Source organism: Pleurodeles waltl, chromosome 3_1 (assembly GCF_031143425.1).
Source record: "Pleurodeles waltl isolate 20211129_DDA chromosome 3_1, aPleWal1.hap1.20221129, whole genome shotgun sequence".
Lineage (NCBI taxonomy): Eukaryota > Metazoa > Chordata > Amphibia > Caudata > Salamandridae > Pleurodeles > Pleurodeles waltl.
In genome coordinates, this window is record NC_090440.1 from 1399663663 (window position 1) to 1399690683 (window position 27021).

The window sequence follows — 27021 nt, forward strand, 5'->3', positions numbered from 1 at the left end:
CTAGTTTTAAAAAATGTGCAGGTTTGCTAGGTTTCCCCAGGTGCTGGCTGAACTAGAAGCCAAAATCCAAAGCTAGGCACTTTGTAAAAAACAGCTCTGTTTTCTTTCTGAAAATTTAGTGTGCCCATGTTTTGTTTTGGGGCATTTGCTGTTGTGGGCGCTAGGCCTACCCACACAAGTGAGGTATCATTTTTATCAGGAGACGTGGTTGAACGCTGGGTGGAAGGAAATTTGTGGCTCCTGTCAGATTCCAGTACTTTCTGTCACCGAAATGACATGGGAAAAGTGTTTTTTTGGCCACATTTTGAGGTTTGCAAAGGGTTCTGGGTAACAGAACCTGGTCAGAGCCCCACAAGTCACCCCATATTGGATTCTCCTAGGTGCCTAGTTTTTAAAAATGTGCAGGATTGCTAGGTTTCCCAAAGTGCCCGGCTGAGCTAGAGGCCAAAATCCACAGCTAGGCACTTTGTAAAAAAACAGCTCTGTTTTCTTTCTGAAAATGTGATGTGTCCACCTTGTGTTTTGGGGCATTTCCTGTTGCGGGCGCTAGGCCTACCCACACAAGTGAGGTACCATTTTTACAGGAGACTTGGGGGAACACTGGGGGGAGGGAAATTTGTGGCTCCTCTCAGATTCCAGTACTTTCTGTCACCGAAATTATAAGGAAAAAGTGTTTTTTTGTCAAAATTTTGAGGTTTCCAAACGATTCTGGGTAACAGAACCTGGTCAGAGCCCCAAAGTCACTCCATCTTGGATTCCCCTAGGTGTCTAGTTTTAAAAAATGTGAGGTATGCTAGGTTTCCCCAGGTGCTGGCTGAGCTAGAGGCCATAATCCAAAGCTAGGCACTTTGTAAAAAACAGCTCTGTTTTCTTTCTCAAAATGTGGTGTGCCCATGATTTCTCTTGGGGCATTTCCTGTTGCGGGCGCTAGGCCTACCCACACAAGTTAGGTACCATTTTATCAAGAGACGAGGGGGAACGCTGGTTGCAAGGAAATTTGTGGCTCCTCTAGGATTCCAGAACTTTCTGTCACCGAAATGAGAGGAAAAACTGTTTTCTTGGCCACATTTTGAGGTTTGGAAAGGATTATGGGTAACAGAACCTGGTCAGAGCCCCACAGGTCATCCCATATTGTATTCCCCTAGGTGTCTAGTTTTCAAAAATGCGCAGGTTTGCTAGGTTTCCCAAGGTGACGACTGAGCTAGAATCCAAAATCCACAGCTAGGCACTTTGTAAAAAAAACAGCTCTGTTTTCTTTTTTGAAAATGTGATGTGTCCACGTTGCGTTTTGGGGCATTTCCTGTCGCGGGTGCTAGGCCTACCCACACAAGTGAGGTACCATTTTTATCGGGAGACTTGGGGGAACGCTGACTGGAAGGATATTTGTGGCTCCTCACAGATTTCAGTACTTTCTGTCACCAAAATGACAAGAAAAATGTTTTTTTGGGGCAAAATGTTGAGGTTTGCAAAGGATTCTGGGTAACAGATACTGGTCGAAGCACCACAGGTCACCCCATATTGGATTCCCCTAGGTGTCTAGTTTTCAAAAATGGACAGGTTTGCTCGGTTTCCCAAGGAGCCGGCTGAGCTAGAAGCCAAAATCCACAGCGAGGCACTTTGTAAAAAACAGTTCTGTTTTCTTTTGGAAAATGTGATGTGTCCAAGTTGTGTTCTGGGGCATTTGCTGTTCCGGGCGCTAGGCCTACCCACACAAGTGAGGTACCATTTTTATCGGGAGACTTGGGTGAACGCTGGGTAGAAGGAAATTTGTGGCTCCTCTCAGATTCCATTACCTTCTGTCACCGAAATGACAAGGGAAAAGTGTTTTTTGGGCAAATTTTGAGGTTTGCCAAGGGTTCTGGGTAACATAACCTGGTCAGAGCTCCACAAGTCACCCCATATTGGATTCTCCTAGGTGTCTAATTTTAAAAAATGTGCAGGATTGCTAGGTTTCCCAAAGTGCCGGCTGAGCTAGAGGCCAAAATCCACAGCTAGGCACTTTGTAAAAAAACACCTCTGTTTTCTTTCTGAAAATGTGATGTGTCCATGTTATGTTTTGGGGCATTTCCTGTTGCGGACGCTAGGCATACCCACACAAGTGAGGTACCATTTTTATCGGGAGACTTGGGTGAACGCTGGGTAGAAGGAAATTTGTGGCTCCTCTCAGATTCCAGATCTTTCTGTCACCGAAATCAGAGGAAAAAGTGTCTTTTTGGCCAAATTTTGAGGTTTGCAAACGATTCTGGGTAACAGAACCTGGTCAGAGCCCCACAAGTCACCCTATCTTGGTTTCCCCTATGTATCTCGTTTTCAAAAAGTGCAGGTTTTCTAGGTTTCCCCAACTGCCGGCTGAGCTAGAGGCCAAAATTCACAGCTAGGCACTTTGTAAAAAACAGCTCTGTTTTCTTTCTGAAAATGTGATGTGTCCACGTTGTGTTTTTGGGCATTTCCTGTCGCGGACGCTAGGCATACCCACACAAGTGAGGTACCATTTTTATCGGGAGACTTGGGCGGAAGGAAATGTGTGGCTCCTCTCAGATTCCAGAACTTTCTGTCACCGAAATGACAGAAAAAAGTGTTTTTCTGGCCGACTTTTGAGGTTTGAAACGGATTCTGGGTAACAGAACCTGGTCAGAGCCCCACAAGTCACCCCATCTTGGATTCCCCTAGGTGTCCAGTTTTCAAAAATGCACAGGTTTGGTAGATTTCCCCAGGTGCTGTCTGAGCTAGAGGCCAAAATCCACAGCTATGCATTTTGTATAAAACAGCTCTGTTTTCTTACTGAAAATGTGATGTGTCCATGCTGTGTTTTGGGGCATTGCCTGTCACGGGCGCTAGGCCTACCCACACAAGTGAGGTACCAATATTATTGGGAGACTTGGGGAAACGTTGGGTGGAAGGAAATTTGTGGCCCCTCTCAGATTCCAGAACTTTCTGTCACCAAAATCAGAGGAAAAGGTGTTTTTTTTGGCCACATTTTGAGGTTTGCAAAGGATTCTGGGTAACAGAACCTGGTCAGAGCCCACAAGTCAGCCCAATTTGGATTCCCCTAGGTGTCTAGTTTTAAAAAATGTGCACGTTTGCTAGGTTTCTCAAGGTGCCGGCTAAGCTAGAGGCCAAAATCCACAGCACGGCACGTTGTAAAAAAACAGCTCTGTTTTTTTCTGAAAATGTGGTGTGTCCATGTTGTGTTTTGGGGCATTTTCTGTCACGGGCGCTGGGCCTACCCACACAGGTGAGGTACAATTTTTATCGGGAGACTTGGGGGAACGCTGGGTGGAAGGAAATTTGTGGCTCCTCTCAGATTCCAGTACTTTCTGTCACCAAAATGACAAGGAAAAAGTGTTTTTTTGGACAAATTATGAGGTTTGCAAAGGATTCTGGGTAACAGAACCTGGTCAGAGCCCCACAAGTCACCCTATCTTGGTTTCCCCTATGTATCTCGTTTTCAAAAAGTGCAGGTTTTCTAGGTTTCCCCAACTGCCGGCTGAGCTAGAGGCCAAAATTCACAGCTAGGCACTTTGTAAAAAACAGCTCTGTTTTCTTTCTGAAAATGTGATGTGTCCACGTTGTGTTTTTGGGCATTTCCTGTCGCGGACGCTAGGCATACCCACACAAGTGAGGTACCATTTTTATCGGGAGACTTGGGCGGAAGGAAATGTGTGGCTCCTCTCAGATTCCAGAACTTTCTGTCACCGAAATGACAGAAAAAAGTGTTTTTCTGGCCGACTTTTGAGGTTTGAAACGGATTCTGGGTAACAGAACCTGGTCAGAGCCCCACAAGTCACCCCATCTTGGATTCCCCTAGGTGTCCAGTTTTCAAAAATGCACAGGTTTGGTAGATTTCCCCAGGTGCTGTCTGAGCTAGAGGCCAAAATCCACAGCTATGCATTTTGTATAAAACAGCTCTGTTTTCTTACTGAAAATGTGATGTGTCCATGCTGTGTTTTGGGGCATTGCCTGTCACGGGCGCTAGGCCTACCCACACAAGTGAGGTACCAATATTATTGGGAGACTTTGAAACGTTGGGTGGAAGGAAATTTGTGGCTCCTCTCAGATTCCAGAACTTTCTGTCACCAAAATCAGAGGAAAAGGTGTTTTTTTTGGCCACATTTTGAGCTTTGCAAAGGATTCTGGGTAACAGAACCTGGTCAGAGCCCACAAGTCAGCCCAATTTGGATTCCCCTAGGTGTCTAGTTTTAAAAAATGTGCACGTTTGCTAGGTTTCTCAAGGTGCCGGCTGAGCTAAAGGCCAAAATCCACAGCACGGCACGTTGTAAAAAAACAGCTCTGTTTTTTTCTGAAAATGTGGTGTGTCCATGTTGTGTTTTGGGGCATTTTCTGTCACGGGCGCTAGGCCTACCCACACAGGTGAGGTACAATTTTTATCGGGAGACTTGGGGGAACGCTGCGTGGAAGGAAATTTGTGGCTCCTCTCAGATTCCAGTACTTTCTGTCACCAAAATGACAAGGAAAAAGTGTTTTTTTGGACAAATTATGAGGTTTGCAAAGGATTCTGGGTAACAGAACCTGGTCAGAGCCCCACAAGGCACCCCATCTTGGTTTCCCCTAGGCGTCTCGTTTTAAAAAATGTGCAGGTTTTCTAGGTTTCCCCAAGTGCCGGCTGAGCTAAAGGCCAAAATCCACAGCTGGGCACTTTGTAAAAAACAGCTCTGTTTTCTTTCTGAAAATGTGATGTGTCCACGTTGTGTTTTTGGGCATTTCCTGTCGCGGACGCTAGGCATACCCAAACAAGTGAGGTACCATTTTTATCGGGAGACTTGGGTGGAAGGAAATGTGTGGCTCCTCTCAGATTCCAGAACTATCTGTCACCGAAATGACAGAAAAAAGTGTTTTTCTAGCCAACTTTTGAGGTTTACAAAGGATTCTGGGTAACAGAACCTGGTCAGAGCCCCACAAGTCACCCCATCTTGGATTCCCCTAGGTGTCCAGTTTTAAAAAATGCATAGTTTTGCTAGATTTCCCCAGGTGCTCTCTGAGCTAGAGGCCAAAATCCACAGCTAGGCATTTTGTAAAAAACATTTCTGTTTTCTTTCTGAAAATGTGATGTGTCCATGTTGTGTTTTGGGACATTTCCTCTTGCGGGCGCTAGGTTTTCCCACACAAGTGAGGTACAATTTTTATCAGGATACGTGGGGGAAAGCTAGGCAGAAGGAAATTTGTAGCTCCTCTCAGATTCCAGTACTTTCTGTCACCGAAATGACAAGGAAAAAGTGTTTTTTTGTCAAAATTTTGAGGTTTGCAAACGATTCTGGGTAACAGAACCTGGTCAGAGCCCCAAAGTCACTCCATCTTGTATTCCCCTAGGTGTCTAGTTTTAAAAAGTGTGAGGTATGCAGGTTTCCCCAGGTGCTGGCTGAGCTACAGGCCATAATCCAAAGCTAGGCACTTTGTAAAAAACAGCTCTGTTTTCTTTCTAAAAATGTGGTGTGCCCATGATTTATCTTGGGGCATTTCCTGTTGCAGGCGCTAGGCCTACCCACACAAGTTAGGTACGATTTTATCAAGAGACGGGGGGATCGCTGGGTGGAAGGAAATTTGTGGTTCCTCTAGGATTCCAGAACTTTCTGTCACTGAAATGAGAGGAAAAACTGTTTTCTTGGCCACATTTTGAGGTTTAGAAAGGATTCTGGGTAACAGAACCTGGTCAGAGCCCCACAGGTCATCCCATATTGTATTCCCCTAGGTGTCTAGTTTTCAAAAATGCGCAGGTTTGCTAGGTTTCCCAAGGTGACGACTGAGCTAGAATCCAAAATCCACAGCTAGGCACTTTGTAAAAAAACAGCTCTGTTTTCTTGTTTGAAAATGTGATATGTCCACGTTGTCTTTTGGGGCATTTCCTGTCGCGGGTGCTAGGCCTACCGACACAAGTGAGGTACCATTTTTATCGGGAGACTTGGGGGAACGCTGACTGGAAGGATATTTGTGGCTCCTCTCATATTCCAGTACTTTCTGTCACCAAAATGACAAGAAAAATGTGTTTTTTTGGCAAAATGTTAAGGTTTGCAAAGGAATCTGGGTAATAGATACTGGTTGAAGCACCACAAGTCACCCCATATTGGGTTCCCCTAGGTGTCTAGTTTTCAAAAATGGACAGGTTTGCTCGGTTTCCCAAGGTGCCGGCTGAGCTAGAAGCCAAAATCCACAGCGACGCACTTTGTAAAAAACAGCTCTGTTTTCTTTTGGAAAATGTGATGTGTCCAAGTTGTGTTTTGGGGCATTTGCTGTTGCGGGCGCTAGGCCTACCCACACAAGTGAGGTACCATTTTTATCGGCAGACTTGGGTGAACGCTGGGTAGAAGGAAATTTGTGGCTCCTCTCAGATTCCAGTACTTTCTGTCACCGAAATGACAAGGGAAAAGTGTTTTTTTGGGCAAATTTTGAGGTTTGCCAAGGGTTCTGGGTAACAGAACCTGGTCAGAGCTCCACAAGTCACCCCATATTGGATTCTCCTAGGTGTCTAATTTAAAAAATGTGCAGGATTGCTAGGTTTCCCAAAGTGCCGGCTGAGCTAGAGGCCAAAATCCACAGCTAGGCACTTTGTAAAAAAACAGCTCTGTTTTCTTTCTGTAAATGTGATGTGTCCACGTTGTGTTTTGGGGCATTTCCTGTTGCGGGCGCTAGGCCTACCCACACAAGTGAGGTACCATTTGTATCGGGAGACTTCGGGGAACGCTGACTGGAAGGATATTTGTGGCTCCTCTCAGATTCCAGTACTTTCTGTCACCAAAATGGCAAGAAAAATGTGTTTTTTTGGCAAAATGTTAAGGTTTGCAAAGGATTCTGGGTAATAGATACTGGTCGAAGCACCACAAGTCACCCCATATTGGATTCCCCTAGGTGTCTACTTTTCAAAAATGGACAGGTTTGCTCGGTTTCCCAAGGTGCCGGCTGAGCTAGAAGCCAAAATCCACAGCGAGGCACTTTGTAAAAAACAGCTCTGTTTTCTTTTGGAAAATGTGATGTGTCCAAGTTGTGTTTTGGGGCATTTGCTGTTGCGGGCGCTAGGCCTACCCACACAAGTGAGGTACCATTTTTATCGGCAGACTTGGGTGAACGCTGGGTAGAAGGAAATTTGTGGCTCCTCTCAGATTCCAGTACTTTCTGTCACCGAAATGACAAGGGAAAAATGTTTTTTTGGGCAAATTTTGAGGTTTGCCAAGGGTTCTGGGTAACAGAACCTGGTCAGAGCTCCACAAGTCACCCCATATTGGATTCTCCTAGGTGTCTAATTTAACAAAATGTGCAGGATTGCTAGCTTTCCCAAAGTGCCGGCTGAGCTAGAGGCCAAAATCCACAGCTAGGCACTTTGTAAAAAAACAGCTCTGTTTTCTTTCTGAAAATGTGATGTGTCCACGTTGTGTTTTGGGGCATTTCCTGTTGCGGGCGCTAGGCCTACCCACACAAGTGAGGTACCATTTTTATCGGGAGACTTGGGGGAACGCTGAGTGGAAGTTAATTCATGGCTCTGCTAACGCGTCCGTCTATGTTAATCTATACACATCAGGACTCGTTTTAGGCCAATGAATCTTTGGACCCAGTGGTGAGACACCGTAGGACGAGATAACTGATCAAAACACTAATCGATATGTCAATAACATTGTCAATATTTAACACCAAAATATATCTCGCTTTAGGCATTAATAAACATTCGGCGCTACCATGACCTTTCAGTCATGAGTAACCACACCTTAATGAAGTTTTATGAGTTTTATTCCCTATTGATTACAATCTAGTAGCAAAGGCATCAATCTCAAGGTCAAGAAGCATATAAGCACAATTACAAGATGACAACCACAGTAAGCTTTGAATAGTGCAGAAATCAGAAGCATAGATAATCAGATGAGTATAACCAGATCACAATACATCGAATGTTCTAAGATACAAGTTCAGCATAGCATCATGTCAGTCACGTCAGTTTGTCAGACAAAATGAATACCTCATCTAACCTCTAATTAGCATTAGCATGTTGGGCGTCATGCAAAACAATTTTTGAACACCAATTTGGAAAAACATCTAACTAAGGTCTCTAATCAAAAACATACAGCAGTTGGTACCTAGAAAGAAAAGGCAAATAAAACAAATTTTCATTAGCAACATTATAATTACCCTCCTCTGATTAGGTCAGCATTCAGGATTAGCCTTCGTCTTCAGTTAGATCGCCGTCAGTCTATCTAAGTTTAAAAGGCAAAGACACTCTCCTCATAAGGAGAAAAGTGTAGGGGCAGTCTAATAGGCAAGGAGGGTTTTCTCTAAGTCTCAGGTCACCAAATAGAGTGACAGAGTTTCGAGATGCAATCGATATCATTCCCTGCCTAATGCTGCTTGTTTCCTGTGTCATGGGTTTTTATCCCTTTTTCGTGATTCATTCCCCCAAAATTCTATTGGTCAGTCAATACACCCTACCATTGTCAACCTATCAAATTATACATTAAGTAATGCATTTTGTCCTTTTGGATAATTTATCATGTTCTAATTGGTCATCATAATTGACGTATTTTCGTAGGTGGCTCATCCGGGGTTACTTCATTGTCTTTGCACGTATCAGGTCAAAAGTTCTCTTCTTCTCGCTCCATCGTCCTTGGAAGTGTCCAATAATGTTTCGAAGCGCATATCTTTATCCTAAAAGCTGCTAGCATGTGGATGAGAAAATGTGGTCCTGTTGCAAACTATTGAAAGGAAAAGAACAATCGCTGGGTCATGGCCTTTTGTGAGTCAGCATACTGAATAAACGGAAAAATACAGTTTAATATGAGAGCTACACAGCTTTGCTTGACTCTTGCTAACTTAAGATATACGAGTTCTAATGAATGCAGTGTTATGCGTTTAAATGTGCACAGTTTTAGCAATTTATGAATGATTATTTCTTATAGTTGACATTAGTATACACACACATAAAATCCTTTATGTTAATTAATATATTTCAATGAATATTTTATTTGATGCAGTATTGTTAATCATAAGCATTTCACGTCTATAATATGTAATATAAAGCTACGCTCTCTCAGCTCCTCTCAGATTCCAGATCTTTCTGTCACCGAAATCAGAGGAAAAAGTGTTTTTTTGGCCAAATTATGAGGTTTGCAAAGGATTCTGGGTAACAGAACCTGGTCAGAGCCCCACAAGTAACCCCATCTTGGTTTCCCCTATGTGTCTTGTTTTCAAAAATGTGCAGGTTTTCTAGGTTTCCCCAAGTGCCGGCTGAGCTAGAGGCCAAAATCCACAGCTAGGCACTTTGTAAAAAACAGCTCTGTTTTCTTTCTGAAAATGTGATGTGTCCACGTTGTGTTTTTGGGAATTTCCTGTTGCGGGCGCTAGGCCTACCCACACATGTGAGGTACCATTTTTATCGGGAGACTTGGGGAAACGTTGGGTGGAAGGAAATTTGTGGCTCCTCTCAGATTCCAGAACTTTCTGTCACCAAAATCAGAGGAAAAGGTGTTTTTTTTGGCCACATTTTGAGGTTTGCAAAGGATTCTGGGTAACAGAACCTGGTCAGAGCCCACAAGTCAGCCCAATTTGGGTTCCCCTAGGTGTCTAGTTTTAAAAAATTTGCAGGTTTGCTAGGTTTCTCAAGGTGCCGGCTGAGCTAGAGGCCAAATTCCACAGCACGGCAAGTTGTAAAAAAACAGCTCTGTTTTTTTCTGCAAATGTGGTGTGTCCATGTTGTGTTTTGGGGCATTTCCTGTCGCGGGCGCTGGGCCTACCCACACAGGTGAGGTACAATTTTTATCGGGAGACTTGGGGGAACGCTGGGTGGAAGGAAATTTGTGGCTCCTCTCAGATTCCAGTACTTTCTGTCACCAAAATGACAAGGAAAAAGTGTTTTTTTGGCAACATTTTGAGGTTTGCAAAGGATTCTGGGTAACAGAACCTGGTCAGAGCCCCACAAGTCACCCCATCTTGGTTTCCCCTAGGCGTCTCGTTTTAAAAAATGTGCAGGTTTTCTAGGTTTCCCCAAGTGCCAGCTGAGCTAGAGGCCAAAATCCACATCTAGGCACTTTGTAAAAAACAGCTCTGTTTTCTTTCTGAAAATGTGATGTGTCCACGTTGTGTTTTTGATCATTTCCTGTCGCAGACGCTAGGCATACCCACACAAGTGAGGTACCATTTCTATCGGGAGACTTGGGCGGAAGGAAATGTGTGGCTCCTCTCAGATTCCAGAACTTTCTGTCACCGAAATGACAGAAAAAAGTATTTTTCTGGCCAACTTTTGAGGTTTACAAAGGATTCTGGGTAACAGAACCTGGTCAGAGCCCCACAAGTCACCCCATCTTGGATTCCCATAGGTGTCCAGTTTTCAAAAATGCATAGGTTTGCTAGATTTCCCCAGGTGCTCTCTGAGCTAGAGGCCAAAATCCACAGCTAGGCATTTTGTAAAAAATAGCTCTGTTTTCTTTCTGAAAATGTGATGTGTTCACGTTGTGTTTTGGGACATTTCCTGTCGCGGGCGCTAGGCTTTCCCACACAAGTGAGGTACAATTTTTATCAGGATACGTGGGGGGAAAGCTAGGCAGAAGGAAATTTGTGGCTCCTCTCAGATTCCAGTACTTTCTGTCACCGAAATGACAGGAAAAAGTGTTTTTTGGCCTAATTTTGAGGTTTGCAAAGGATTATGGGTAACAGAACCTGATCAGAGCCCCACAAGTCACCCCATATTGTATTCCCCTTAGGTGTCTAGTTTTCAAAAATGCGCAGGTTTGCTAGGTTTCCCAAGGTGCCGGCTGAGCTAGAAGCCAAAATCCACAGCTAGGCAGTTTGTAAAAAGCAACTCTGTTTTCTTTTTGAAAATGTGATGTGTCCACGTTGTGTTTTGGGGCATTTCCTGTCGCGGACGCTAGGCCTACCCACACAAGTGAGGTACCATTTTTATCAGGAGACTTGGGGGGACGCTGGGTGGAAGGAAATTTGTGGCTCATCTCAGATTCCAGTACTTTCTGTCACCGAAATGACAAGGAAAAAGTGTTTTTGTGGCGATATTTTGAGGTTTGCAAAGGATTCTGGGTAACAGAACATGGTCAAAGCCCCAAAAGTCACCTCATCTTGAATTCCCCTAGATGTCTAGTTTTCAAATATGTGCAGGTTTTCTAGGTTTCCTCAAGTGCCAGCTGAGCTAGAGGCCAAAATCCACAGCTAGGCATTTGTAAAAAACAGCTCTGTTTTCTTTCTGAAAATGTGATATGTCCACGTTGTGTTTTGGGGCATTTCCTGTCGCGGGCGCTAGGCCTACCCACACAAGTTAGGTACCATTTTTCTCTGGAGACATGGGCGAATGCTGGGTGAAAGGAAATTTGTGGTTTCTCTCAGATTCCAGAACTTTCTGTCACCGAAACTAGAGGAAAAAGTTTTTTTGTGGCCACATTTTGAGGTTTGCAAAGGATTCTGGGCAACAGAACCAGGTCAGAGCCCCACAAGTCACCACATCTTGGAGTGGCTAGTTGAAAAAAATGCGCAGGTGTGCTAGATTTCTCCAGGTGCTGGCTGAGCTAGAGGCCAAAATCCAAAGCTAGGCACTTTGTAAAAAACAGCTATGTTTTCTTTCTGAAAATGTGGTGTGTCCATGTTTTGTTTTGGTGCATTTCCTATTGCGGACGCTAGGCCTACCCACACAAGTGAGGTACCATTTTTATCGAGAGACGAGGGGGAATGCTGGGTGGAAGGAAATTTGTGGCTCCTCTAGGATTCCAGAACTTTCTGTCACCGAAATGAGAGGAAAAAGTGTTTTCTTAGCCAAATCTTGAGGTTTGCAAAGAGTTCTGGGTAACAGTACCTGGTCAGAGCTCCACAAGTCACCCCATATTAGATTCCCCTAGGTGTCTATTTTTTTAAAATGTGCAGGATTGCTAGGTTTCCCAAAGTGCCGTCTGAGCTAGAGGCCAAAATCCACAGCTAGACACTTTGTAAAAAAACAGCTCTGTTTTCTTTCTGAAAATGTGATGTGTCCACGTTGTGTTTTGGGGCATTTCCTGTAGCGGGCGCTAGGCCTACCCACACAAGTGAGGTACCATTGTTATTGGGAGACTTGGGGAAACGTTGGGTGGAAGGAAATTTGTGGCTCCTCTCAGATTCCAGAACTTTCTGTCACCGAAATGAGAGGAAAATGTGTTTTTTGGCCACATTTTGAGGTTTGAAAAGGAATCTGGGTAACAGAACCTGGTCAGAGCCCCACAAGTCACCCCATCTTGGATTTCCCTATGTGTCTAGTTTTCAAAAATGTACAGGTTTTCTAGGTTTCCTCAAGTGCCGGTGATGAAGCAAATGTGTGACTTTAACCGAACTAATAAAGATTGTACAGGGACAAAATGTGCCCTCAGAGTAGTTTGCCAACATTTATAAGCGTGCTTTATATAACGTGATGTATTAGAATTGCACTAATCCGACATAATCGTAAACGTGTGCTATGATTTGCTTGTTTGAAATGTTTTAGCTTAGCATTACTTTTGTGCAGGCTTCGGCCTAGTGGCCTGGTCTCACGGTTTAGATGCTCGTATTTTTCCAATGTGCTAATAAACGTGTATTTTTGCTTGAAGCTGTACTTTTCCACTGAGACCGTTCACATGCTTATCTTAAGGTTTCGTGCCAGCCTGGCATATTTTCTCTTTACTCCAAGGTCGATCTGCAGGTGCGGACAATGGAAGCTCTGAAAGTGAGTTAATTGGTATAAAATGTTGCAACTTGCGTACCCATCTCCAAGGATAATGTATGCTTAAGTAAAAGCTTGAGAACTGTCGTTTTTGATTGGACAATTTGAAGCTAACCTATGAACCCTCCAATGGAAGACCCTACTGGATTTGAACTGTTGTCTATTTAAACCAGGTGCACGAGAAGAAGGTAGCCATTTGCCAGCGATTACGAACATTTGGACATTGCAGCTATTATGGCCCACTTTGCTGCGACGCCATTTTGAAAGAGACTTTGATTCTTTCTCTAATCGAGAGAAAGAGACTTTAGATGATTCTTGCCCTAGAGACTTTAACTTTGATTTAATCCCTTGCATGAAGTAGTAGTTTTACCTTGCCGCCGTGAGGCAATTGCCCCGTCCACCCCTGCCCCTTTTGCCCCGTCCCATGCTGATCGAAACGGTACCCATGCTGACCGAAGAACGGTACCTGTGAGACGAAGACTTCCTTGATTGCTGATCGTAATTGGTAAATATGAAAGGAAATTGTAAAATTGCATTGTGTTTCCTTTAGGTAACCAACTGCTGATTTTGATAAGAGCCCTAGTTAGGAGTTTTTCTAAATTTATGTTGCTAAATTGTTTTTGCATGAAGTCCCACATGCCGATGCTAATTAGAGGTTAGACGAGGATTCCATATGTCGCACGATGCAATTTGAGATCTTGTTATGCTGACTAAATGTATGCAATTAGTTCATTACAGATTATCGTATTAGTGATTTGCATTGCTATTATCGAATGCCTTGTGATTCAAATGCTACATAGATTGCACTTGTTTCGCCGTTATGGACAGCTATTAATGTTCATATATGTTTATCATTTGGTGTTGAGACACATTTATATTGTGCTAGCTTTGTTAATATAGGGAAATAAAATTCACTAACTTTGCAATAAACTGGTGTAGTTATTCCTGACTGAGAGGTCAGGGTTCGCCGAAATGTATTCTGGATTAATTGTTAAGTGTTATGTTGATCAAGGTATTGCTTATGTTCGTTATTGATTATTGATTTGATGCAATTGATCGATTAAGAGTACGGAGAGTCCCACTTAGTCAAAGATTCATCGGCCTAAAAAGCATTCGAACACAGGTAAATTATTACTACGGACCGCTCTATCAGTAGATGGTAGCAGAGGACGGTTTCGTCTTTTGGGACCCTGTACTCTTAAAGTACATGGTATTGAATTAACGGTTACGCATTTTGAGACCCCACTCGAGAAGTTGAATTAGATTTTTCTTGGGTAAAACAGATTGACAGAATGATGATGGGCTAGGTCCACCGCGACTTTCCCGGGATCTCGGAGCTTGCGAATGGAGAGAACGGAGGTGTGGAATCGGCGTTGGCGGTACTAGTGATGGTATGAGTGAAGTTAGGGTTTTGCGCTTGCACAGCTTATTGCCGCAGGGTATGTGAAAAGGTTGCGAGGATTTTTCTTTTTTTGAGGATAGCGGAGGTGCGACTCCGAGTGTAGGAGTAGTGAAGTCGTCGAACTTCATAGAAATAGCGGAGGTGCGACTCCGAGTGTGAGAGTAGGGAAGTCGTCGAACTTCATGTGCGTGTGGCGCTTTGTGCATGAAAAGGTCCACGTGGTTGTTGTTGTTGAGACGGGCCCTGCGAGGTCAAGAGACTCCGGAGTATGTTGATCCATGTTGTGGTCTGGGCGGTTTAGTAGGTTGATCGGGCGTGGTCAACGAGTCGGTACGTGTGTTAGGGAGTGAAAGAAACTTCGACTTCGGGCTTTGACAAGATTCTAAGTGCACTAGAATAGATCATTGACAAGTTGAGAGTAGGTCTGCGGGTCAGATTTGCTTGCGAACGTGGGGACCGAGAAAGACGGAATAGCGGCCGAGGCTAGTGAAAAGTCCCTAAGGTCCTGAAGCGATTGTGTTACCCTTCCTGTAGTAAACCGACAGATCTGTTTTATTTTTGGTAGCTCGCGATACATGCCAGAAGTTGTTACGAGAGGAGCTGAGTGAAGGAGGACTAGCCGCGAGGCTTTGTCAGCCGCAGTGTGTGTGAGTGTGACGTCACTAGGAGCCGCGCTGGGATAGGTTGGTTGCAGAGAAGGGTCGCGCACGGATTGGACGCAGTCCGTGGGACTCGATTGGAAGGGGAAAGGCAAGCGAAGAGTATTCCGGGAATTAAAGTCACCTATTGATTACAAACTTTGTGAAATAAAAGACGAGAAAATGAAATTCTTTAAAGCATTCAGGAGTGCGATGAAGGGGGAGTCTTACATTAAAGCGAGCGTAGGAGAGGAGACGCTGCCCGAGGGCACACCAGCTTACATTGTAATGGAAGAGAAGGGGGTAGCTCTGTGTCTTTGGCTAAAGCAATGGCACAAGTTGACAGAGAAACATGGGAGCGTAGCGTTCCCGATACATGGGACATTCAATATAAGGATCCTAGAGAATTTGAGATTCACGATGTACGACATGAAGGTGCCTCCAAGGCCAGCCCAGTTCGAGGCTCTAGCGATTTGGGAACTAATGGGCAGACAGCAACAGCAGAAGAAGTTTGAGACCAGGATGAGAAAGGTAGAAAAGACACTAGCGGACGCTAGGTGGGATAATGCACAGAAGGTGTGGAGGTCAGATGTATTGCAGGGGATAAAATTGTTTCCCGCAATTACTAAGGAAGAAGGGGAGGCAGGTAAGAAAGCTACCTGTAAAACAGACAGGAAGTGTTCCAAGGATAGAGAGGACGAGGAAAAGTTGAGAAGAGAAGAGGAGTTAGAGGATGAGGAGTTAATAATGCAATTGCTGAACGACCGTCCACCACCTTATGCGGAGAATGGACAAGGTCCAAGTACCAGTTCTGCCCCTCCGGCACCGGTACAGAACAGTGAAACCCAGAGTTCAGGAGCGTCATCAGGATCTGAGGACCCGAGTTTATTGTTCACCCCGCAGATACTGCAGGTTAGGAGAATATATCCAGATGTGCCCATGTTGAAACCAGCAGAAAATTATCAGCCGCAGATGCCAGGGTACTACAGCAGTGACAACAGTGGAGGAATGATTCTAGAACAAACCGTAAGGGGAGTACAGAATGATCACAACCAGACATTGGCACAAGTTGAGTCAACTCAGTTTTTGATGCCCCAAAAGCAGATGCAGGGGGGAAACGCACATGCTCAAATGACGGGGAGTCAGATGGGCATGCCGGCAATGATGACCCATGGTGTGGGAATGGGGGTGAATGCGCAACAGCTGACACAGTGGTTCAACAGTTTGAATTCTACCCAGGGCTCCGCCAGTGGGAAAGGAGAAGATTATCTGAATAGGATGAGGTTAAACATGGAAGCACAAGAATTGGTGGAAGGGACTATGGGTGTGAATAGGTTAGAGTCCTACTCGGAAGAAGAGTTGAGGTATCTATGTCCAAAGATTACGAAGGAAGTGAACAAGGTACATAAAAGCTTGCAGGAAATAGCTGACAAAAACGGGGTTGACATAGACAAGACAAAACACTTGAACAGGAGCTACAGGTTGGATTTTGGGGCCACAGATTTTGAACACATGAGGTCAGCAGGCATGAAGGCACACCTTAGAGAATTGTTGCAGAGTGCACAAGTGTGGAGGTGTTTAGACAAGTGGGAAAGCAGGTGGGTAAAGAGAAAGGAAAAGAGGAGGGACAGTGCTACAGAGCACAGTGAGAAAAGACCACAGAGCAGTGATACAGTAACTATGTTACCAATGAGGGAGACAGCAGGGGGAAAATTAATACATGTACCATGGCACAGAAGTGATATTCAGTCTTTTACGGATGATTTTCCCAAACTGAGAGAGAAACCGATTGAATGGTATCAGCAGACTGACAGGTTTGTGAAGCTTGCAAAATGTCTCTGGGAAGACCTGAACACTCTATTTGAGATTGTGGTTCCGGCAGATTTGTGGGAGGATTGCAAAATAGCTGTAGGTTGGCCGACGAGTGAACCAGAGAGAGACAGGGAGACGGGTGCACCATCACCTATGGCGATGAGCTTGTACTATAAGGTGATTGAGCATTTGAAGACGAAGGTAGCCGCGAAAAATGTGGATTGGCAGAAGATCGATCGAACTGCCCAAGAGGCTAAAGAGTCGATTCATAGTTACTATGAGAGGTTGTTAAAGGCGTTCAAGAACTACAGCGGTACGGAAACAATAGAGGCGAAGGACATGCTCCATTTTATGTTTAGATTTGTGGAAGGGCTGAGGCCAGAGATAAGTCAGATGATAAAGTCGCATTTGATTTGCTGGCAGTCTAAACCGATTGACGAAGTCTTGAACTATGCGAAATACTGTAGCGACGAAATTGAAGTAAAACAGAAAAAGTTGAAAGAGAAGGTGATGATGATGCAGCTTAACGCAGCTCAGACAGGTTTGCAAGGTCTGCAAGGGTTGCAAGGGTTCCAACAGCAGGTGCCGCAACCGCAGCCGCAGTTGCAGGGAAACATGGCGTTTCAGCCACAGGCGAGAGGCAGAGGCAGAGGAGGTTTTGTGAATAATGGTCCGGATTTGAACACTGTTGTGAATGGTGTGCAGGCAATGAAGAAGGTGATGCCGTGTCACGTGTGCGGAATTGTCGGTCATTGGAAACGCGAGTGCCCGATGGTGGTGCAGGAAGGTGCAGGTGCAGGTGTAGGTGTTGGTCAGCAAAACAATGATGTCAATGCATTTCAGACAATGAGGACCGAAAATGAGAAGTCCAAACCCAAATTTTCAGACCATAAATCAATTGCAGGGATTGCAACCTATGCAGCCGCAGCAGATGCAGATGCCTCGTATGCAGATGACGCAAGTGCAGCCAATGCAACAGCAGTTACCCATGGTACCTAATCAGCAAATGCAAATACCTTTGGCACCAATGAGTCAGCAGCAAGTGATGGTTCCTCCACAGGTCTCGGGTCAGGTAATGAGTACAAATGGCACCGTACAACAGTTCCCATTACACAGTGAGAGTGGAATAAACAATGTATGGGAGAGTGAAAGTTCAGAAGAAGAAGGAGATTGTGTGCTTGCAGCATCCTTGGAAGTTGATCAAAAGGGTCCGTACGTAGAGGGAAGAGTAATGGGTCATCGTGTTTCATTCCTGGTGGACACAGGAGCCACACGTTCAACTGTTAAGAGCAGTGAAGTACCAAATTTGCCACTCTCAGGGAGGACGGTTCAAGTGGTGGGAGTAGCAAACAGACATCTGACGAACCCAATAACAGATCCGGTACCAGTCAGCATCGGTAACTATCAAGGGGTACATCAGTTTGTGGTATGTGACTCAAGCCCGATAGCACTATTAGGGAGAGACCTATTGTGCAAATTGGGTTGTTCGATCATGTGTTCGAACGAAGGAATAACAATACAGACGAGCAGTGATGGGGAAGAAGAGGACAGTGTAGAGGGGGATGAGATGGAAACTGTAGATGAAGAGTATCCTCTGATTTGTCTTTTCCCGATGATAACTGAAGAAGATATTCCAGCCGAATTACGGGAGACAGTCGGAAAGGAAGTGTGGGACATGACAGGGAAAGAGGTGGGATTGATGAAAGGAGTGGAACCAGTGAAAGTGACTGTAAAGCCCAATGCAATCTTTCCCCAGACCCCACAATACCACATGGCACAAGACACCCTCATGAAAGTTGCTCAACTTATTGACGAATTTGTAAAACAGGGAGTACTGAAAGAAGTGTTAAGCAGTCCATGTAATTCACCAATAATGGGACTAATAAAGCCGTGTGGAAAGCTCCGACTCGTGCAGGACTTGAGGAAAATAAATGACATCATAGTCAAATGCTGCCCAGTAGTACCGAATCCAGCTGTGATAATGTTCCAGGTCCCTTGCGATGCTGAGTGGTTCTCAGTCATCGATTTGTCACAAGCATTCTTCTCGGTGCCTCTTCATGAGGACAGCCAATTTCTCTTTTGTTTCAAATTCCTAGACAGAGTGTACAGTTGGTGTCGAATTCTTCAAGGGTTTTCTGAGTCACCGTCAATCTTCAATCAGATTCTAAAGAAAGATTTGGAAGCATTAGAATTGCCATCCGAGTCAACCCTAGTACAGTACATTGATGACTTACTGGTTGCATCAAAGACAGAAAGTGGCTGCACAGCCGATACCATTGCTCTGTTGAACCATTTGGGAAGGAATGGACATAAAGTGTCTCCTTCCAAATTGCAGTTCTGTCAGAAGAAAGTGAAATACTTGGGTCACCAGATAGAGAAAGGGTCACGGAGAATAATGAAGGAAAGAATAACAAGCGTACTTCAAATGAGTCCACCAAAGACAAGGAGGGAGGTGAGGAAGTTTTTGGGGATGGTGGGTTATTGTCACCAGTGGATTCCCAACTTCTCGACTCTGGCGAAGCCTTTACTGAAATTGACCCAGAAGGATGCCTTGGATCAAATTGAGCTGAAAGGAGATGAGATGGATGCTTTTGTTGAACCATAAGAATGCATGTGCAGGGCTCCAGCTTTAGGTATGCCTGACTACACAAAGCCTTTCACATTGTTTTGTCATGACATGTTCTTTGTCTGTCTTGACTCAAGCCCATGGTGGCGTAAACAGACCAGTAGCATATTTTTCAGCTACTTTGGATCCGGTCGCAGCAGCACTCCCAGGGTGTTTGCACGCCGTAGCAGCAGTTGGTATCAGCCTCACTCAGAGTGAAGGAATAGTGATGGGACACCCAGTAACAGTCATGGTCCCTCACTCAGTTGAAATACTTTTGACCCGCTCCCGAACGCAGCACATGACTGGAGCTAGACTCACAAGGTATGAAACGATAATTCTGGGCTCACCGAATGTGCAGCTGAAAAGGTGCACTACGTTGAATCCAGCAACCTTGCTCCCTGGAGAAAATGTCGAAATTGAGAACGCTGAAGACGTCGAGCATGACTGCCTTCAGGTGACTGAATTTTGCACAAAACCTCGACCGGACATTAAGGATACTAAGCTTGATGAAAATGACCAAATTCTTTTTGTTGATGGTTCATGTCTAAGAGACGGGATGGGGATTTTGAAAGCAGGATATGCTGTATGTACTGTAACAGGGGTCTTGGAAGCGGGATGGCTTCAAGGAGTCTATTCTGCACAAGTAGCAGAACTTGTAGCCCTTACAAGAGCATGTCAACTGTCTGCATTGATGAAAGTTACCATTTACACTGATAGTCAATACGGGTTTGGGATTGTGCATGACTTTGGACAACTATGGTCACAGAGAGGTTTCCTGACTTCTTCAGGATCCCCAGTGAAAAACGGGGAAAGAATAAGGGAATTGTTACACGCCATTCAAGTGCCAGCCGAAGTTGCAGTGGTAAAGTGCAGTGCTCACACGAAAGGACAGGACTATGTTTCTCTGGGAAATGCATATGCGGATCAAGTCGTGAGATTTTGTGCCTTGAACTGTATATTACTTAGGGACGAATGGAATTCAATAAGTGAGCCAGAACTAGAACCAGCTGAAGCATTTGCCTTGAAGGTCGTAGATACAATAGATGAATTAAAAGCATTACAAAATAATGTCAGGGAGGATGAAAGAGATTCCTGGATTAAATCACAATGTATAAAGAGACCAGACGAGTTATGGGTTTCAAATGAGGGAAAATTTGTTTTGCCAAACAGTCTCTTATCACAGCTTGCGCGGTTCTATCATGGGCAAGCTCACCTAGGGAGAGATGCCATGATAAGATTGTTCAAAACTGATTGGTTTAACCCCAGATTTCGTCAAGCTGCAGAAGCAGTTTGCCATCGATGTGTCACTTGCCAGCAGATGAACCCAGGAAAGGGAACAGTTGTGAACGCGAGCCACATTGGTAGGGCAAGCGGGCCTTTTAGTCGTATGCAGATGGACTTCATTGAGATGCCTGTGCATAGAGGTCTGAAGTATGTGTTGGTGATTGTGTGCATTTTTAGTCATTGGATTGAGGCATACCCCACACGTAGAAATGACAGCCTTACAGTTGCAAAGCTATTGTTGAGAGAGTTAATACCACGTTTCGGATTCCCGATCTCTTTAGAATCAGATAGGGGAAGTCACTTCAATAACGAGGTGATAAAGTTACTTTGCGAAGCGCTGAACATTGAGCAAAAACTACATTGTAGCTATCGCCCTGAAGCCTCAGGACTGGTGGAGCAAATGAATGGTACACTGAAATCAAGAATGGCGAAAATATGTGCATCGACAAATTTGAAATGGCCTGACGCATTGCCCTTAGTGCTAATGTCAATGAGAAACACCCCTGATAGAAAGACAGGATTGTCTCCGCACGAAATTCTCATGGGCAGGGCTATGAGACTTCCTGCAGTTCCCGCAAACGCGCTTTTGAATATTACAGATGATATGGTGTTAGACTACTGCAAGGGTCTGGCTGACGTGGTTCGCTCTTTCTCTCACCAGGTGGAAGCAACCACCTTGCCACCGATCCAAGGTCCAGGACACGCACTGAAAGCAGGTGACTGGGTCGTGGTAAAGAAGCACGTGAGAAAGTCGTGTCTGGAACCCCGTTGGAAAGGCCCTTTCCAAGTGATCCTGACAACAACTACCGCTGTGAAGTGTGCGGGGGTTCCCAACTGGATTCACGCCAGTCACACAAAGAAAGTGTTGTGTCCCACGGATGAGGAAGTTGAAGCGCTAAAACTGCCAGTGCCTGACAAAACAGTGCTGAGACAGAGCAAAACCAAACTGAAAGCGAACAGGCAGAAACGGGATAGAGAGAGATATTCTCTGAGGACGAAGAGACCAATTCGCTTGGGGGAGACCAAGGAGAAAGTTCAGACAGTGACGAAGCAGCTGAAGGTGACAAAGAACCTGAAGCAGCTGAGGGTAGCAAAGAGCCTGAAGCAGCTGAAGGTGACAAGGAACCTGAAGCAGCTGAAAGTGATAAAGAGCCTGACGAAAGTAAAGGTGACGAAGGGCTCGAAAGAGGTGAAAAAGCAGGAGAGCCTGATCAGAGGAGGGCTTTCCCAGAAGCAGACTATACAGAAAAAGAAAAAGAGAACGTGATCGATTCCCCAGAAGGAGGGGACGAGGCAGAACAGAACGAAAAAGTTCAAGCCTCCACAGAAAAGGTTGCAGGTCCATCAAATGGACACGGTGCAAAGAGGAGACTAAGTATTTCACCAATAAAAGAAAGGACTAAAGAAAGTTTGAACGATGGAGAAAGGCCAAAAGTGAAAGAGAAAAGAAAGGAAGTGACTGTTGTGGAACAATCCTCAAGTGAAGAAAAAGACTTGACAAAAGAGGAAAGTACCAGCGAAGCAGAATCAAAAAGAGAAGCAAAATTGAAAAGGAAAAGGATACCAAACAGGAGATATTCCGGTCCTGAATGGGCATATGTAGTCAATGACGATTGGACTGACGAGTTTGTATCTCTAAGCATCGAGAACGAAGAAGAAGAAGAGATACCAATAGAAAAGAAAAGTTTTATGGACAGTGTTGATTGAAAGGGTGATAAATGACATTGCCTGCTACAATCTAAAGTGATAAAACCAGCTGAGACATTGCTAAACCGGATGAGACATTTGCTGAACTGATAAAGACTGAGTTATTGCGTCATTGAGACAAATGCTGCTAACCGATAAGTGACTGGCCTCTTGAAGAAGACTGTGTGAACATTGCGCTCGCTCAGCTTTGTAACTGAATTGCTAAATAGTTTCTTTTACAGGTGCTTCCAGCTCTCTGATTCTATACAGATTATGACGCAAAACAATAGAAAGAAATATTGTAAATATGTGTGTATAGGCTTGATAATTGCATGTGTACTAATAATAATGGCAATTGTGCTTGGAATACATGGTAAGACTGAGAATGAGAGAATTGATGCTTCTACTCTTGCTCCTGTTACTGTCACCGAACTAACCGCATTGAAAAGACTAGCATTGGATGAGAGGCTCTTGCATGATAAGAAAGAACTTTCGTATAATGTTTTCTATCGCTTGCTAACAGAATATGTTGAGACTATGGATGCAAAAGATTGTTATGTGTGTACACAGATACCGACATCAGTAAAGGAAGGGGTGACATATCACCACATGCCTCTTACATACGGGATTACATGTAGTATAGTAATGTCTAGGTTTTATGGTCAAACTAACATACAGTATTTTTACTCAAATTATGATGTTACCTTTGCATATGTTCCTATAATAGCGCAGTTAAGCCAGATTGCTAAAGATTGGGATGCTAAAATAATGAGGGAATTTTTCGAGCCAATGCAACCTTTTGAAACGGCTCACGCTCATAGGGAAAACCTTACCTGCACGCTCTCTGCAATAGAAATAAGCTTTTTAGATCGCACAGATGATAGAAGGGCACAAATGAATGCGAAATTAGAAAAAGAGCTACATAAGAGGACTTCAGTAGATAATTATGATTTTGCTGCAATAAAGACACAAGGGAAAATAGCTTTAGATGCTTGGCATGTAGGGAAATTTTGTATATATCGAGGTGAATCTTATTATGATAACATTTTTGTAGGAGCGAGTGAGTGTAAACATACGTTTATCTTTAAGGCCAAATGGACATTCATGATGAACGGACTTGACCCTGTCATTCCAGGTGTATATTACATTTGTGGGTATAATGCCTATTATCGTCTTCCAAAGGGATGGTGGGGGAGATGTTATTTGGGTATAGTGTTCCCAAAGGTTTATCAACTGGATGACCTATCGATGATTCAAAAGACATCTGGATCCCATCGTATCCAGAAAAGAGAGACCGCAGCTGCTGTAGTAGGAGATATATTTGGAGCCATGATTCCTTCATTGGGAGTTGTGCTGAATTCCATCAAAATAAGAAAGTTGTCTACTATAGTGGATAACATGTTGACAAAGTTTTCAGGTGCTATAATCCTGATAGATGCTGAACTTGCAGCGGAAAGAGCTATGACTCTTCAAAATAGGCTTGCTTTAGACATTCTTTTAGCAAAGGATGGTGGCGTTTGCAAAATGCTTGGTACCCGACACTGTTGTACTTATATTCCAGACAATAGTGTGAAAATTAAAACTATGCTTGCTAACCTAACAAAAGAGAGTGCAGATTTGAAGGAATTGAAAGAACCAGGAGTGTGGGAGAAGGTTGGAAAAGGTCTTGCTTCAGTGGGACATTGGATTGGGGGAATTTGGAATGGAATATTGTTAAAAATAATAGAGGGAATTTTAATAGTGATAATTTGCATATTTGGAATTTGGGGAATAAAAAGGGGAATAATAATGATTATGGAAAGAATTAAGAGAAGAAAAGAAGAGAAAATTATGAAAAGAATGGCAGAAGAATACAAAGCGCAAACTAGGGGAATTAAAAGGAAAAGAGAACTGACAGAATTTTAATGGAATAAAATTTGTGGGCATGGTTTGGTGTGATGACAAGTAGTCATCAGAGGAGGGATTGATGAAGCAGAAAATGAAGGTTTTACATTTATTAACACGTAAACGTAGTGTGAAATAATCATGTGTCACTTTAACCGAACTAATAAAGATTGTACGGGGACAAAATGTGCCCTCAGAGTAGTTTGCCAACATTTATAAGCGTGCTTTATATAACGTGATGTATTAGAATTGCACTAATCCGACATAATCGTAAACGTGTGCTATGATTTGCTTGTTTGAAATGTTTTAGCTTAGCATTACTTTTGTGCAGGCTTCGGCCTAGTGGCCTGGTCTCACGGTTTAGATGCTCGTATTTTTCCAATGTGCTAATAAACGTGTATTTTTGCTTGAAGCTGTACTTTTCCACTGAGACCGTTCACATGCTTATCTTAAGGTTTCGTGCCAGCCTGGCATATTTTCTCTTTACTCCAAGGTCGATCTGCAGGTGCGGACAATGGAAGCTCTGAAAGTGAGTTAATTGGTATAAAATGTTGCAACTTGCGTACCCATCTCCAAGGATAATGTATGCTTAAGTAAAAGCTTGAGAACTGTCGTTTTTGATTGGACAATTTGAAGCTAACCTATGAACCCTCCAATGGAAGACCCTACTGGATTTGAACTGTTGTCTATTTAAACCAGGTGCACGAGAAGAAGTTAGCCATTTGCCAGCGATTACGAACATTTGGACATTGCAGCTATTATGGCCCACTTTGCTGCGACGCCATTTTGAAAGAGACTTTGATTCTTTCTCTAATCGAGAGAAAGAGACTTTAGATGATTCTTGCCCTAGAGACTTTAACTTTGATTTAATCCCTTGCATGAAGTAGTAGTTTTACCTTGCCGCTGTGAGGCAATTGCCCCGTCCACCCCTGCCCCTTTTGCCCCGTCCCATGCTGATCGAAACGGTACCCATGCTGACCGAAGAACGGTACCTGTGAGACGAAGACTTCCTTGATTGCTGATCGTAATTGGTAAATATGAAAGGAAATTGTAAAATTGCATTGTGTTTCCTTTAGGTAACCAACTGCTGATTTTGATAAGAGCCCTAGTTAGGAGTTTTTCTAAATTTATGTTGCTAAATTGTTTTTGCATGAAGTCCCACATGCCGATGCTAATTAGAGGTTAGACGAGGATTCCATATGTCGCACGATGCAATTTGAGATCTTGTTATGCTGACTAAATGTATGCAATTAGTTCATTACAGATTATCGTATTAGTGATTTGCATTGCTATTATCGAATGCCTTGTGATTCAAATGCTACATAGATTGCACTTGTTTCGCCGTTATGGACAGCTATTAATGTTCATATATGTTTATCATTTGGTGTTGAGACACATTTATATTGTGCTAGCTTTGTTAATATAGGGAAATAAAATTCACTAACTTTGCAATAAACTGGTGTGGTTATTCCTGACTGAGAGGTCAGGGTTCGCCGAAATGTATTCTGGATTAATTGTTAAGTGTTATGTTGATCAAGGTATTGCTTATGTTCGTTATTGATTATTGATTTCATGCAATTGATCGATTAAGAGTACGGAGAGTCCCACTTAGTCAAAGATTCATCGGCCTAAAGAGCGTCCGAACACAGGTAAATTATTACTACGGACCGCTCTATCACCGGCTGAGCTAAAGGCAAAAAAATCCACAGCTAGGCATTTGTGAAAAACAGCTCTGTTTTCTTTCTGAAAATGTGATGTGTCCACATTGTGTTTTTGGGCATTTCCTGTCGCGGGCGCTAGGCTTACCCACACAAGTGAGGTACCATTTGTATCGGGAGACATGGGGGGAAGGAAATGTGTGGCTCCTCTCACATTCCAGAACTTTCTGTCACCAAAATGACAGAAAAAAGTATTTTTGTTGCCAACGTTTAAGGTTTGCAAAGGATTCTGGGTAACATAACCTGTTCAGAGCCCCACAAGTCACCCCATCGTGGATTCCCCTAGGTGTCCAGTTTTGAAAAATGCACAGGTTTGCTAGATTTCCCCAGGTGCCGGCTGAGCTAGAGGCCAAAATCCACAGCTAGGCATTTTGTAAAAAACAGCTCTATTTTCTTTCTGAAAATGTGATGTGTCCACGTTGTGTTTTGGGGCATTTCCTGTCGCAGGCGCTAGTCCTACCCACAAAAGTGAGGTACCATTTTTATCGGGAGACTTGGTGGAACGCTGGGTGGTAGGAAATTGTGTCTCCTCTCAGATTCCAGTACTTTCTGCCACCGAAATGACAAGGAAAAAGTATTTTTTGGGAAAAAGTTTGAGGTTTGGAAATGATTCTGGGTAACAGAACATGGTCAGATCCCCACAATTCACCCCATCTTGGATTCCCTTAGGTGTCTAGTTTTAATAAATGTGCAGGATTGCTAGAGTTCCCAAGGTGCTGGCTATGCTAGAGGCCAAAATCCATAGCTTGGCATTTTGTAAAAAACAGCTTTGTTTTCTTTCTGAAAATGTGATGTGTCCACGTTTTGTTTTGGGGCATTTCCTGTTGCGGGCGCTAGGCCTACCCAGACAAGTGAGGTACCGTTTTTATCAGGATACTTAGGGGAACGCTAGGCAGAAGGAAATTTGTGGCTCCTCTCAGATTCCAGAACTTTCTGTCACCGAAATGACAGGAAAAGGGGCCAGATGTACCAAAGGGTTTTACCCATTCTGTGTCGATGGGAAAATTTGTTTGTACATATGGCCCAAAGTGTTTTTGTGGCCAAATCTTGAGGTTTGCAAAGGATTCCGGGTAACAGAACATGGTCAGAGCCCCACAAGTCACCCCATCTTGGATTTCCCTAGGTGCCTAGTTTTCGGAAATGCACAGGTTTGCTAGGTTTCCCCAGGTGCCAGCTGAGCTAGAGGCGAAAATCCACAGCTAGGCACAGCTAGGCACTTTCCCTCCTCTTAAGGAGCAACTCTAATAGGATCCTGATACCCTACAGCTGGCAGAATGGTATAAAGACCATAAGACGGGTGCTCCTGTAAAGGCTTCTCTGGGGTT